General features: G+C 33.8%; 1 protein-coding gene across 6 annotated transcripts in view; it reads right to left on the reverse strand.

The window, feature by feature from the left end:
* The window catches only part of kst (spectrin beta chain, non-erythrocytic 5 kst), a 267491-nt gene that overhangs the window by 150265 nt on the left and 102133 nt on the right, over positions 1-15093 (reverse strand). The window contains exon 1 of one of the 6 annotated variants that reach the window (XM_072534883.1): positions 14913-15028. The exons of the other annotated variants lie outside the window; for them this stretch is intronic. The gene's annotated coding sequence lies outside the window, so the exon portion shown is untranslated. Of the gene's footprint in view, positions 1-14912; positions 15029-15093 lie in introns of those variants that run through there. 6 annotated transcript variants of the gene reach the window in all.

Genomic DNA, 15093 nt, shown 5'->3' on the forward strand with positions numbered 1-15093 from the left:
CAAAAAGAAGCAAAAAATGTACTTATTCTATAAATATACTAATTTCCAAGTGTTCAACGAATTTTATTCGGCTACTGTTTAATTGTTGATTATTGTTAATTGTGTTTATTAGGGAGCGTCAATCACGTAATTTAACCCAAGATGAATGTGCCCAGGCAGTGATACTGTCGGAAGAAGGTTGGAGTTACCGGAGAATTGGTTGTCGGTTTAATGTGTCCCACATATCCGTCTCACGGGTGTTAGAAAGATTCCTCGAAACAGGGGATCCTACCCTCAGACCAGGGCAAGGACGAAACCGGGTAACTACCCCTATTCAAGATCGATTTTTAAGAATTTCTGCTCTTCGACAACGTTTTGTAACACATCGAAGTCTGCAAATTCAGCTTCGAGACGTGCATGCTATACAAATTAGTACTGAAACTGTTCGCCAGCCACTTAGGGAATACAAATTAACACCTAGGATTGCCGTCCGGGTCCTCTATTAACTGCAGAGCATCGAAGGGGGAGACTACATTTTGCCAGAGAACACGTTAATTGGTTAGAGGCTGACTGGGAACGAGTGCTATTTACTGATGAATCCCGATTTTGTTTGTACAATAACAACAGACGTGTTCGTGTGTTGCGACCACCCATCGAACGATATGCTCAGTGTAACTTCTCACACACCAGATTTTTGGTGGAGGATCCGTTATGGTGTGGGGTGGTATTTTTTTGACCGCACCTACGGACCTAGTGGTCATAGAAAATGAAACTGTTACAGCTGAAACGTACATATTGGAGATCCTGGAGCAATATGTATTACCATTCGCTCCTTATGTCGGTGAAAATTTCTTACTAATGCAAGATAATGCCAGACCTCACGCTGCACATATCGTCAGAAATTATCTAGAAGAGGTAGAAATTAATACTATGGAATGGCCAGCACATAGTCCGGATTTAAATCCGATTTAAAATCTCTGGGATATCCTTGGTAGGCGATTAAGAGCGACACCGATCCAACCAAACAACTTACAGGAAGTGGGAGAGGCTGATCCAGATTTGGAGAGAACTAGACCAAAATGAAATACGACAATTAATTTTAAGTATGGGCCAACGATGTGAGGCTGTTATACGTACTAGAGGTGGAAACAGTCGTTATTAAGACTTTTTTCATATTTTAGTTTACTTTTGTTATCATTATTTTTTTAGAATTTTCCTTTTTATTTTTTTTTTCTCTTGTACTTCAACATGTTCTGATGATTAGACAAATTGTTATAATTACTAATAAAATGTAGAGTAAATCTGGTGAAGTTTTATTTTTTATTCTTTGCCTGTTTACAAATAAAATTGAATTATTGAAGTGGTGCGTTAATTTCTTGGAGAAGTGTACTTCTTTTTATAACTCATTATGTAAGGTAAAATTGGAGTAAAGCGGAATGTGTAAAGACTAAGAAAGTCCTGGCTTAAAAACGTGACGGAATGGTTTGAATACAGTATGCAGGAACAGTATTACAGGATACAGTAGGAAAAATCCCAATGGAATTGATTGGGGAATTCCATACCACCACCGTAAGACCAGCTATGATAAGTGTAGCGATAAAAAAGGATAATACCACACCACAGGAGAACTTAAAGAGATGGTTTCCAACTAGTTGACGACCGCACAAAATATAAGCCTTGAAAGAAACAAAATGTTGGCGTCGATGCCAAATAACAGAGATAGAGCTAGAAACGCCGAAAACTTTAGCATAGACCGCTATAATTTTGAAGTAGTAAATAAGTTTACCTATCTGGGTTGTCTCATCACAAGTGATAATGACACATCTGAAGAAGTAAAACGAAGGGTACTAATAGAGAACAAATATTATTTTGGACTATATTTTCTTCTTCAAGTGCCATCTCCGCGGCGGAGGTCGGCAATCATCATAGCTATTCCGACTTTTGAGACGGCTGCTCTGAAAAGTTCATTTGATGTACATCCGTACCACTCTCTCAGGTTGCGCAGCCATGACATTCTACGCCTCCCTATGCTTCTCTTTCATTGAATCTTTCCCTGCATAATCAGTTGGAGCAAGGTGTATTTCTCTCCACGTGTAATATGTCCGAGATATTCAAATTTTCTTGTTTTAATTATATTTAAAATTTCTATTTCTTTATTCATCCTTGGACGTGTTCTGTCCACGATATTTTCAGAATTCTTCTATACACCCACAGCTTGAATGATTCCAGTTTTTTCATGGATGTCGCATTCAAGGTCCAAGATTCCATTCCATAAAATAACGTCGAAAAAACATAGCACCTCGCCAACCTAACTCTTAGTTCCAATTTTAAATCCCTTGTACATAGCACTCTTCTCATTTTGTTGAAATTTGCTCTAGCCTTTTCTATTCTGATGTTGATCTACTGAATGTAATCATTTGTGGAGTTAATCATTGTTCCCAGATATGCATATTTGTCCACTTGTTCGACGTTGGTTCCGTTTATTAGAAGATTCTCGTTATTTCTTTGAGTTTTCGATATCTTCAATATTTTCGGCTAAGATCACAGTGTCGTCCGCATATCTAATGTTGTTAATGGGAACTCCATTTACCTTTATTCCAGCTGTTTCAACCTCAAGAGCGTTTTTCAGGATCTCTTCATTAAAAAGAATTGGCGACAATACGCATCCCTGTCTCACTCCATATCTTACTTCAATTTCTTCTGACAGCTGTTCGTCAACACGTACTTTTGCTCGCTGTTTACAGCATAAATTTGAGATGATCCTGAGGTCGTTGTAGTCAATCTTCTTTGATTTCAGGATATTCATTAATTGTTTATGTCGTACTTTATCGAATGCTTTATTATAGTCAATAAAACATACGTATATATCTTGATTGGCGTCCAGGCATCTTTGTATCAGTATATTAAGTGAAAAAAGAGCATCACACGTTCCTAGGCCTTTGCGAAAACCAAATTGTGTATCATTAACGGCTATATCCAAGGAAAGAGGCCAAGGAAAGTCTTGGAATGAGGTGAAGGCCTTAACGCAAAATAGAACCCGATGGCGCGTTTTCACTGAAGCTCTATGCTCCACTTAGGAGTTCAAGAACCTTATATATATATATATATATATATATATATATATATATATATATATATATATATATAACGGCTATATCCAGTTTGTGATATATTCGGTTATGGATGACTTTTAGTAGTAACTTTAGCACATGAGACATCAAGCTAATGGTGCGGTAATCGCTGCATTCTCTTGCGTTTTTCTTTTTGGGGAGACAAATAAAAATCGACGTTAACCACTCTTTGGGTAATACGCCTGAACTATAAATTTGGTTCAAGAGTGTCACTAAAACATCAATGTGCTTCTCATCTAGAATTTTTAGGATTTCTGGCATGTCAGGTCCAGGGCTTTTCCCACTCTTCATTGTTTTTAATGCGTGTAATATTTCTTCTTTTGTAATATATGAACCTATTTCTTCTGATGTAAGTTCTATGTGCTCCAGATCTCTTTCATTATCGAACAATTCGTCGATATATTCTGCCCATCTTTGTACTTTCTCGTCCGTATGTGTTATAGTAGTCCCGTGTCTATCCAGAATTGCAAGAGTTGGATTTTGTTTTCTTAGTCCTGCCAGTTCTTTAACTTTCTTGTGTAGGTTAAACAGATCATATTTATTTTGAAGGTCTTCGATCTCTTTGCATTTCTCTTCAAAGTATTTTTCTTTTGTCTGCTTTATCATTTTCCTGATCTCGTAGTTTATCTCTCTGTATTTATTGTTGTCTTTGTTTTTAAATTGTCTCCGATGTTCCATCATATTGAGTATCTCATCATTCATCCATTCTCCTTTTCTCCTTCCGGAAGTCTTTAGTATTTCTTTAGTATTCTTGGACTATATAGCATCCGAAATATCTTGCAACGAACAGTACACAAAATTATGCTTAAAATTTTATTTACCAATCGTTAACAACTCAAAATTGAAATACGTACCTGGCTACACCTACTTTGTATCATTTAGTAAAGTACCTTTAAACTTTGGATAGAATTTAAAATTGAACCCAATGTAACGAAAGACTAAGGGTGACTATTCGTTATATCATTAAGGGAGTACAAGCATTTTGTGCTTGATATCGGCCCAGTCTCTTAATCTGGGGAATTCCATCCGAATTATCTTGCAACGGAGTATATTATATGTAGAGTCACCTCGCCTCGATTAACTTCACTTCTGACACTTCGTCCGAAGAACTTCGATCGAGAGTGTAGACGGCGTTTAAGAATGTTTCAGTGGCTACAGAATCAGTCCTGTTTTATTAATGTATTTTATCAGTTAATAAGCGTCGAAAGTTTATAGTTAATGATTATCAAAAACAACAAGTTGAAGAGGTCTATGTGAGACGGTCTGATAGGAAGTGATTAAACTATCAACCTTAAGGTGTTAAAAGTTGAGTTGTTTTATTATATCTGACAAGTTGCATAATAGTAGTTTTCATAACTATATCTCTTATATGTCACAAATCAATAAAAGCAATAAAAATTATTGAAGTCATAATTATAATTGCAGTGTATTGATAATTTCTTATCAATTTTTTTGATATAGATAGCTAATTCCTTGGATTAATGTGATGGTTGCTATATTATATGATAAGCGAATAAATGCAAAATGTGGAATATGGGATAAAACTTGTATTAGATATTGCTGCATTAGTTTTTTGGACAAAATTGGAAAATTTCCGTTAAAAAACTACATTCTAATAAGGTTTTATTATTGCCAAAAAATCTTCGCCCTGGTTAACATTCTTCTTCTTCTAGTTCCATGACCGCTACAGGTCGTTGGATATCATATTGGCTACCATATTCGCTGTCGTGATTTTATTGACAACAGCTCTAAATAATGGTGTAGTCGATTTTTAGCCATAATGTTCTTTTACTTGGACCACGTTTACATTTGATCTTTCTCTTTCTTTGAATTACCAGATGTAAAAATTCATATTTTTTAGGTTGTCTAATAATGTGACCGAAACATCCCAGCTTACGTGCTAACGTTTTTTTATTATATTGAACAGTTGTTGTTTGGTTCAGCCGTCTAAGGACTTTCTCATTTCTAACTCTGTCAAACCAGTTTATTCTTAATAGTCGTCTATATAGCCTCATTTGCAGTCCACCCTTCTACTTCATACAGTAACACTGAAACATGAAGGTCAACACTAAGATGGTATCTGCAAAGTACTTTCCTCATTTTTACAAATGTAGTTCGGGCTAGTAGCTGAATATAGAGCTAATCTCCTGAAAAATAAATTAATACAGAATGCCGCCTATGCCGATGACATTAGCATTATGTCTCGCAGAACAGAAGAGAGACAGATACAGAGAGAGAGAGACAGAGCTCGGGCTCGATATATTCGGCTAATAATTCCTACCGTTGAATCCCAGCTTTCAATAACATTGCTGACGAGATACACTTAAAAAGTACGTCTATGTTTATAATACAAAATTGCTTACATGGCATAAGTAATACGTACTTTTTAGCTGGACTAAACATAGACGAAATTAATTATATGAAAACTAAAAATACTGCGTAGTTAGACGCAATAAAAACAATCTAAGAGATAGTATTATAGGCATATTGTGGTACACAACACTCAAAATTTAAGAGCAATTATGACTAGAAAATACAAAACGCTACAAGGTCATGTGCAAAAGCCAAACACTAATGCATCTTCTAATTAGTATTTCTACTCTTTGGTTAAAGAGCTCTGTTGTCAGAATACTACTGTAGCACTAAAATGTAAAAATTATGTTACAACTCACTCTCAGTGAAACAATAACTATTTCTTGATTCGAAGAACATAATGAGTTACAAGGAGCTTGCAAATGTCGTATTATATGCCATATATTATCTATCATTCAAGAAAAATGTCACATACTATATATTGTTACTTAAATAAATTCATTTTATCAGTATGTGGAAAAGTGGAAATCGAACCTGTTTCACGAAAACTGAAACTAGAAAATTGTCTGGATTAGTCCACACTTTTTTATATGGGTATATATTTTGAAACTTCGCAAAAGAATGAGATATTACTTGCCATACAAACATATTTTACAAAATGGCGTTTGTCTGCATTTTTGAAATAATAATAGTCAATAAAACATTGTAAAAACAATGTACAGGTGCCTTGTTATTTATTCAAAAATTTATTAATTTAATGTTTGAGTTTATGTTTCAGAAAATAGGGAGAGTTTAAATCGCACTTCGTATGCATTTGCAAAGGCAAGTATATTATTTTACCTTCATAAAAAATACTTTATCAATTTATTTTTTGTCATGATTCAAAAATGTAAGTAAAAGTTTATACTTGATTATTAAAAAATATATTATTAATAGTGCTTAAGTCATTTACCTTTAGGATATATATTTACACTTGGTAATTATTTTAAATGAGAGAAACTAATATGTATAATCTTCGATTATTTTTGCTGGAGGGCTTCTACAGTTTCTTCCGGTATAAATGACATAATTATGTATATATAGTAAACATTTTATTCTGGCTAAACTAAAAATTGATATCATCGTTGAATTTTGGATTAAAAAATAATTGCGCCCTTCGAAGCTCTTAAAGAGATAGTATCACGAAAAAGAAAGAGGTAGAGTTTATGATAGAAACATTTTATATTACTTTATATACCCATTGTTTAAAAAAAGCTGTAAATGCATATCTACACTAATGGGTGAATAAAGCAATCACACGGGAATAGCTCATATTCACCACATTTCAATAGCTTCTTCTCCAATGGTGCACCTTATTGTAATATTCAACAGAACTTCTCTATTCGCTAAATTGGCTGAAATCTTTTTTATCATTTGTCATGGTCATAGGGGTTTTAAAACACCCCAAGACCGGGATATTGGCCAATCCTTCAGATCGTGATATTTATGGAAGTGATGTAGTGTTAGGTAACAAACCAACGCGACGTTGAGATTTAAAAACTATTGTGGCATCTAGTAAGTAAAAAAAGTAAAGGATATAAAAAGAAGAATCTGGTGACATTTTTAGTAATTTTTTGGTTTAAATCAAGCTTTTTAAACTACTTTTTTAGTTTTTAAAGAGACAGTATTAGATTTAGAGGGTAAAAATCAGAAGACAAGTTGGAAGGGATTGATGATTGTTTTTATGAACAGATGGGGAGTAATTCCAAGCTCTTTCTACTTATACATAGTCTTTAACAGGTTTTACATATGCACATAAAACTGCCAAAAATGAGGGGAATGGTATTTTGACTGCATCACCTTTCAAATGGTAAATTTTCACTACATACAAAATTTTGGTATACCAAAACACTGAAGGAATTTCCAAATTGACATTTGATTGACTTTAAAGCATCAGATTCACTTCGAAGATTTGATTCACTTTAAGTTACAATGCTATTTATTCATAAACGATCTAATCGTAAAAAATTATCGTTGTTTGTAGTATTTATTAATCTGAATATATTTGTCAAGTAGACCAGTCACATTTCTCCGATGTTTTGTTAATATGTGACGTACATTTTTTATTCATCGGAAATTTTTAAGTAAACTTTCCAATCTACTGCATATCGGAAGATATTAAATTGATATTCTAATGAGTTATTTTGATAAAAAGTGATGTCTGTAAAGTTAGCATATTAATTTTATAAGGCCGAATTTAGACCAACACTATAATTTTTGTTAATTTATTACAGAACGAAAAATTTTATTGCTGTAGCGGTTTCCAAGAAACAGTGGGTATGATAACTTTACAGTAAAGCTAGCTATATCTCGGCCAGGAAAAGTGGTAAAATACTCATCTTTTTTATTGTTAATTATTTATTGTTGATTGGTATATTAACCAATCCCCAAAACTACCTCATCATCCCCTAGCTCAAAACATACTCTTAGACGATCAACATATCGGCCGACATTTATTGCGGAAGTTTTGCGACAAGAAACACTTTATTGCTGCAACCATTTCCGAGAAACAATGATTATCCTAACTTAATGGTAATGCTAGCATAGCCATAGCTGTATCTCGGCAAGGAGTACAGAGCCCATCTTGCCGGCATATTTTATTGCTAATTAATTGCTGTTGATTGGTATATAAACAATCCCCAAAAACTACCCTCTCATCCCCTAGTTCAAAACACACCCTTAGAAAACCGAGATATTGGCCAAAAAGCGAACCGAAAGGAATTTATTACTAATTCATTGCTGAAGTTTTATGCCAAGAAACAATATATTGCTGCAACCGTTGCCGAAAAACAATGATTAGGCTAACTTTACGGTAAAGCTAGCATAGTCATAGCTATATCTCGGAAAGGAAAAGAATTACAGGTTTTTGAAAAAGCGAGAAATATACTATAATCTATGTTAGTTATTATCTAAGTGGACACATATTTATCCACACAAACTATAGGGAATACTAGGTACACGTGTATACAAACTCATCTCTGTCGAAGTTAAGACGCTACTGGTTGTTAGATACTTATGATCAATTTTTTGCTTTCAGGAAAAATTATGTATTTAGTAATTAAAACCAGTTCATACATGGTTTTTATTTAATTTATTGATGCAGTTTGACGCCAACAATGCTTTTTATTGCTTCACCCTTTTCCAAAACATAAAAATTATTGTAGCTTCATACTTAAACTATAACACCCATTGTTTTTCGGAAGCTACAGTACTCATTGTTTCTCGGAATATGGTGAATGTACTTATCTTAAAACTAGTGTATTTCCATTTTTTGTGAATTTAAAGCTACGGTAGAACATGGTGTGAAGGATACTTTAAATGCAAAAGCATTTTGCACTGTGCACATTGCAATGCAAGTGTGAGCAAAAATTTAACAATAAAATATAAACTATATCTCGTAGCTGCCATATTATATGGATATTGTAGCTCTTATATTGTCTGATTTCTGCATTTGGACCAAAAGCTCACCTGGAAACAACACATTAACGCCAAAAAAAACTCAGCTCAATATAAAATAAAAGCAAATGAATTGGTTACTTGGCAGAATTTACTAATTCATACTAAAACCAGTATGGACTTCGGCGTAGAACTCCTTTCTTTCAAAAATGGATAGAGCGGATTCATCTGTTTTCGTTAGCGACCATGCCTCTGATCCATATGTGAGAACGGGGACTATCAGTGTTCTATACAGCCTTATACGAGTTTTTTGAGACACCCGTTTGTTAGCTAAGTACTTTGATAGACCATGATAACACCTGTTTGCAATTATTATTCGCCTTTTTATTTCCTCAGATGTGTTATTATTGGGGTTAACCGATGTCCCTAGATATATGAACTCTTTGACTGCTTCGAAGTTTTGGTCATTGATGATTAAATTTGTGTCAACATTTCCAGCTCTTGTGGTTGTGTTAGTCGCCATGAATTTGGTTTTATTTTGATTTATCTAAATATAAGATAAGATAGGTTCAGTCATCATTATTTTTGGAAAACGGTTGCAGTAATAAAGTGTTTCTTAAACAGTAATTAATTAACAATAAAATATGCCGCCAAGATGGGCCTTAAAACCCTGTTCATTGCCGAGATATAGCTATGGCTACGCTAGCTTTACCGCTAAGTTAGCATAGCCACTGTTTCTCGCAACCGGTTGCAGCAATACATTGTTTCCTGGTGTAAAACCCCGGCAATTATTTACCAATCAATTCTTTGCGGTTAGCTTTTTGGCCGATATCTCGGTTTTCCAAGGTTGTGTTTTCAGCTAAGGGATGATGGGGTAGTTTTTGGGGATTGATTTATCAACGGCAATAAAATATGTCGTCAAGATGGGCCCTGTACTCCTTTTCCTTGACGAGATTTAGCTACGGGTATGTTAGCTTTACCATAAAGTTAGCATAATCATTGTTTCTTGGAAACCGTTGCGTAATAAATTGTTTCTTGATGTAAAACTTCGGCAATAAATTAGCAATCAATTCCTTGCGGTTCGTTTTTTTTTTATTAGCAATAAATTATAGTCATCATTATCATTTGGCTCTACAACTCTATGTGAGTCTTTTCCGCGTTTACTATTTCCCTCCATTCTTGTCGGTCCTGAGCAGCTATTTCCCATTGCTGTATTCCCATGTTGCGTAGATCACTGGCTACTGCGTCGTTCCATCTCTTTCTTGGGCGACCAACTGACCTTCTGCCATCGGGCCTTTCCCAGAATGTGGCGTTCAGGAGTCTTTCGTCACTCAATCTTAGTACGTGGTCCGCTCATCTCATTCGGTTTACTTTAATGAGACGTACTATGGTTTCATCTCCATATACTGTCTGGAGTTCATCATTGTGTCTTCTTCTCCATTCTCCTGTTGTCTCTTCTCTTGTCCTCGTTGACCTTTAGACCAATAAATTATAGTGTTGGTGCGTTTTTATTTTTAAGTTTTATGATAAACCAAGAATATATACGTGAAAGTCGTATAATCCAATTGCCCAAAACAAGATTCGTTTGGAGCTAAATATACAATAATTACTATTTTTATAATAATGGTATAAAGACAAATTAGATATTTATATTTTTTCTGAGGATATTTTGTTTCTATAAATTGTCTTAACAATTAAACATCAAAATTATATTCCTACACCAATTTAATAATTACTTAGTTTATACAACTGACACCTTTTCCTGTACACTGTATTGTGTAAAAAGTTCTATTTGATTCGAATTTATTCCGTTTAAATTATTTCAGACGCTATACTATATAAAGGAGAGATTATGTCACTGGACAAATTACATCCAACAACTATTTAATGATGAAAGAGAAGAACTGTCATTAGAAATCACCGAGGATACCGGACCACCAATATTAAGAGAAGAAGTCATCTATGCCATCAAAAACACAAAAGGGGGTAAAGCTACTGGACCAGACGATGTACCAATCGAATTATTAAAACTCATCGATGAAGATATTATTGATGTGATGGTTGAACGTTTTAATCTAATATGTCAGACTGCCACAATCTCCAGACAATGGCTGCAATCGACCTTTGTAGCAATTCCCAAAAAGCCAAGTGCAACAACTTGCTCAGATCACAGAACAATAGCTTTAATGAGTCACACACTTAAAACATTTTTGAAAATAATTCACAGCAGAATTGATAAAACTCTTGAATATGAAATTAGTGACACACAATTTGGCTTTAGAAATGGTATGAGTACAAGAGATGCTTTGTTCGGCTTGAATGTGCTGGCTCAGAGATGCATGGACATGAATCAGGACATGTACTTATGTTTTGTAGACTTTGAAAAGGCATTTGATAAGGTTCAACATAAAAAGCTTGTAGATATATTAAAAAGCAACATTGACAGTCGTGATATGAAAATTATATCTAATTTATATTGGAATCAAACTGCCAAGGTAAGAGTTGACAACCAGTACACCCAAAATATCAAAATACAGAGAGGAGTCCGCCATGGTTGCATGCTGTCCCCACTACTTTGTCCCCACTACATGTCTAAAGTGAACCGGTGTTTCAAAAAGCGCTCTCAGACTCAATAGAAGGTATATCTATCAATGGAGAAGTTTTGAATAACTTATGTTTTGCAGACGATACAGTAATAATGACGAATAACAACAATGATTTACAGAAAGTAATGCAACGCCTTAATGAATGCTGTCATGAGTACGGACTGAAGATAAATTTAAAGAAAACTAAATGCATGATCATGACTAAATCTGCACATGCAAATATCCAACTGACTATTGAAGATACTGCAATTGAGAGTGTTAATAACTATAAATACTTAGGAACATGGATAACACCAGATGTAGCCCAAACCAAAGAAATTAGGACACGCATTGAATGAGCACTTGCATCATTCATTAAACTTAAAAAGTTTCTTTGTTGTCGGGATATAAGGTTAGAACTACGCCTGAGAATGCTTCGATGTTACGTGTTCTCTACTCTTCTTTATGGCTTGGAAGCGTGGACACTAGTCCATCTGAATAAGTTGGCCGCCTTTGAATTTTGCTGTTACAGAAGAATCCTACGAATATCATGGATTCAAAGAATGTCAAACGTGGAAGTAACTAGAAGGATAGGAAATGAGGCGGAAATAATATTAACTATCAAAAGACGAAAACTTGAGTACTTATAACATGTGATAAGAGGGCAAAAATACGCATTATTACAACTTATTATGCAAGGCAAAATCCGAGGAAAGCGAAATGTGGGAAGAAGAAGAATATCCTGGCTTAAGAACTTAAAGGAATGGTTTGAATGCAATAGTGCAGAACTTTTTAGAGCGGCAGTCAACAGAGTCCGCATAGCCATGATGATTTCCAACCTTCGATAGAAGATGGAACTTAAAGAAGAAGAAGCTATAATATACAGGATCATTCACCCAACAATTCAATTAGAAGTTTTCAATGTTTTATTGTCGCATATGACTGAAAATTTAGACCAGAAGGGCGAAATAATAGATGCTACACCTCCTAATTTAATATTTTTTTATTAATTATTACTTTTGGTTAGACTGAAAATCGCTCTAAGCTTTCTTATTTTAAATGCAATGTTGGAATTCTATGCGTTATTTTGGAGTAATAGGTACTATTATTAAATTATATTATTTTTTTTTTAATTTTATATTACTTTATAATTTATCTATACAACGACATTTAATCTAGGATGCACTGACAAACTAATGAATTTTTGACAGCAAACGTCTAGCCGCTAATTAGAATTTATAAAATAAAAGAAATGACACCACTATTAACACACAATCCAGACCGTTTATCATAATTTCTTGCCTTTAATGTATGTACTCAAGTAGGTCATATTTATGAAAGGTAGAGGTAGTTATTTTTGTAAGATTAAAATAACAATGTTAAAAAAACAAATCTTCATTAATAAAAAGAAATCCCTAAATTTTTTGTTTATCACATTCACCGTTAGATTCAAACGTATCATCATTTGGTGGTTTCTCCGTAATGTCAGGTGGCGGTTTATTCGGAGGACCTAAACCAAAACAAGTTTTTGCGTATCAGGCGTGCATGGCAATAAATCAAAATTAAAATTTTCTTTAATTATACTTTTTATTTCATTAATATGAATTATTAAAATAGAAAACCTTTTAATTTCTATATATTATAGTTAATAATTTGTAGTTGTATACTTTAATTACCAAATCGTTCCGATAATAATAATAGTGCTGTTTTTGCGGTATATCCTGTGGGACAAAGTACTAGTCCCGTCCCGCAGCGAAAATCGCTGTCTCGTCCCAAGCTCCTTCCCGCCCCGCAGGACAAGGTACGGGACGGGACGTCCCGCGTGCCTGCATCTCTAAATGTAGCTAATGATGGCAGATAAAATTTTTGGCTTAATGGAGTAAAGAACCATATTTAAAAGTTATATAAATAAATATTATACTTCACATAGAAATCATCATTATCATAATTGGCTCGATAATCCTTTGTGAATCTTAGCTTGCTCGCAGAGCAAGCTCATTCATTCTATCTTTTGACCCTTAGAATCTTAAGGTCTTCTGTCACATTATCAATCCATCTTCTACGCGGTTGTCCTCAACTTATCGTAATAGATTGTAAAAAAAATACGAGTGTACTATCCTACGATCGGCATTCTTAAAACAATCATTCAGCTCGACTTTTAATAATTTTGGTCTCCCTAGTCTCGGTTTGGGTGAAGTTATACCAGCCGATTTTTCTTCTTTTAACAGTTTATATATAGCCGATTTTAGATATCCCATTGCTGTGGACGATATTTCAGCTATACTGCCAACGGTATTAGAAATATTCTGTTTGCCAAAATAATTGTAAACATTTAGTATAACTCCTTCCGTTACATGATAAATAGTCCATCTTTAATTTTTTGGCTGGTCTATAATCACGAGTTGATTCTATATTCGATCAAATCATTAACTATTATTTTTTATTATTTTTTTTTGTATTTTTTCACTATGTTAAATATATATTTTAATATAAAAGTATTACTTATATGTATACTTTGTGGGATTGCCGCAATTTTGATAAAATGTATCAGTATATAAGTCCGACCCTGTATATAACTATACCTAGAAGATTAAATCCGAAATATCTTGCAACGAACAGTACACAAAATTATGCTTCAAAATTTTATTTACCAATCGTTAACAACTCAAAATTGAAATACATACCTGGCTACACATACTTTGTATCATTTAGTAAAGTACCTTTAAACTTTGGATAGAATTTAAAATTGAACCTAATGTAATAAAAGACTAAGGGTGACTATTCGTTACAGCATTAAGGGAGTACAATCATTTTGTGCTTGATATCGGCCCAGTCTCTTAATCTGGGAATTCCATCCGAATTATCTTGCAACGGATAGTACAACGTTGTTTAAATTTATTAAAGCTCCTTATGGTGCATTCATTAAAAATGTATAAGTCATTGGGACGTTATAATTGGTACATTACGTATCAGTTACATCAGAGAATATATCGAGATTATAGAGGTGAATGTGCATCTCTAGTATCTTAAAAAAATAAGCTGATATAAAGATATTATCTTTGAGAATACTTTTTTCTAATTTTAGTATGTATCTAAATTTAAATACGCTATAGTTTTTACTTATTATTTAGAAAAACATAATTGTTGTTTTAGTACTTGATCAATAATAAAACAAGAAAAATTTATTATAACAATAAAACACTGAAAACTGTTGTTTTGGCCGAAACAGCTGTAGTGATAATATTTTAAAATAAATTTAGTGGAAGTGTTGAAAACAAAAGTTTTCAGTGTTTTATTGTTAGATAAAATGAATTTCCCTTAAGTAACTGTCGAATCCATCACTTATTTAGAAATGTATTAGTTGATTTAGTTGGTACTTCTAATTGTAAAGATAAAATGGTTTCCAATCTTAAAGACAACCGCTATAATAAGCAATAGTAATTAAGTTATTTATATAACTAAGTAGTACCTGAAATAAAATCCCAAAGGAAGGAATATTAGCAATAGACGTGCCGAATACAGCCGTTATCGCTCAAATACCTCACTTAACACAAACGGGATAAGTCACAGGTTCCACTGTAAAACTAACGTTAAACGTATTTACAGTGACGTCTTCGCACTATCATAATTTCTTATCTTGATTAGCAAAT

This window comes from Diabrotica undecimpunctata, chromosome 6 (assembly GCF_040954645.1).
Source record: "Diabrotica undecimpunctata isolate CICGRU chromosome 6, icDiaUnde3, whole genome shotgun sequence".
In the NCBI taxonomy this organism is placed as follows: domain Eukaryota; kingdom Metazoa; phylum Arthropoda; class Insecta; order Coleoptera; family Chrysomelidae; genus Diabrotica; species Diabrotica undecimpunctata.